This window comes from Limulus polyphemus, unplaced genomic scaffold (genome assembly GCF_000517525.1).
Source record: "Limulus polyphemus unplaced genomic scaffold, Limulus_polyphemus-2.1.2 Scaffold4422, whole genome shotgun sequence".
In the NCBI taxonomy this organism is placed as follows: Eukaryota; Metazoa; Arthropoda; class Merostomata; order Xiphosura; family Limulidae; genus Limulus; species Limulus polyphemus.
Window position 1 is genome coordinate 27,315 of NW_013670032.1, and position 1,222 is coordinate 28,536.

Here is a 1,222-nt window from a genome sequence, read left to right on the forward strand (position 1 = left end):
TGATATGTTAAGCCTTTTTTTACGAACTTACACCGTTTTGGTGATGTATTAAGCCTTTTTTTTACAAACTTATACCTTTTTAGTGATGTATTAAGCCTTTTTTTACAAAGTTGTACCTTTTTGGTGAATATATAAAATGTGTAATTTAATTATGTTTCCGAAAAGTTGGGCTTACGGTTTCGTCTTGATTCTATTTATAAATATTTGTTGCATTTACTTGTATATATCGAGACGTATTTATAGATCAAACTTTCAAAACACGGGAATCGTCTCTTAAAACAACGTTTTCTGCTGAAGAAAAATACTTAAATTGGTAAGTCGTCATAGATAGAAATAAGGATTGAAGGGGGTTGGGGGGTGGGGTACTGTTTGGCACCCAGATTCATCTGTAGATACTTATAGCTTATGTTGATCGTTTCGAAGCGTTTTATACTCCCAAGCACCAGAGAAAACTGGAAAATTTGACGAAATATTTTATTTTACTGTAGAGACGCCCTACAAATCATATATATCACTGAGAATAGCAGGCGTACCAAATTTACCCTTATATATACATATGTAATATAACGAAAAGAGGGTTAAAGAGGTATGTTGGACTTTGTGGTTCCAAACAGTATAACATCCCGGACTTTGTGGTTCCAAACAGTATAACATCCTGGACTTTGTGGTTCCAAATAGTATAACATCCCGGACTTTGTGGTTTCCAAACGGTATAACATCCTGGACTTTGTGATTCCAAACGGTATAACATCCTGGACTTTGTGGTTCCAAACGGTCTAACATCCCGGACTTTATGGTTCCAAATAGTATAACATCCCGGACTTTGTGGTTCCAAACAGTATAACATCCCGGACTTTGTGGTTCCAAACAGTATAACATCCTGGACTTTGTGGTTCCAAATAGTATAACATCCCGGACTTTGTGGTTCCAAACAGTATAACATCCTAGACTTTGTTGTTCCAAACAGTATAACATCCTGGACTTTGTGATTCCAAACGGTATAACATCCTGGACTTTGTGATTCCAAACGGTACAACATCTTGGACTTTGTGGTTCCAAACAGTCTAGCATCTTGAACTTTGTGGTTCCAAACAGTCTGACATCTTGGACTTTGTGGTTCCAAACAGTATAACATCCTGGACTTTGTGATTCCAAACGGTATAACATCCTGGACTTTGTGATTCCAAACGGTACAACATCTTGGACTTTGTGGTTCCAAACA

General features: G+C 37.1%; 1 protein-coding gene across 8 annotated transcripts in view; it reads left to right on the top strand.

Annotated features, from left to right (window-relative positions):
* Positions 1–1,222, top strand: part of LOC106471125 (protein c-ets-1-A-like) — a 71,990-nt gene that overhangs the window by 1,800 nt on the left and 68,968 nt on the right. The window contains exon 1 of one of the 8 annotated variants that reach the window (XM_022399744.1): positions 244–313. The exons of the other annotated variants lie outside the window; for them this stretch is intronic. The gene's annotated coding sequence lies outside the window, so the exon portion shown is untranslated. Of the gene's footprint in view, positions 1–243; positions 314–1,222 lie in introns of those variants that run through there. 8 annotated transcript variants of the gene reach the window in all.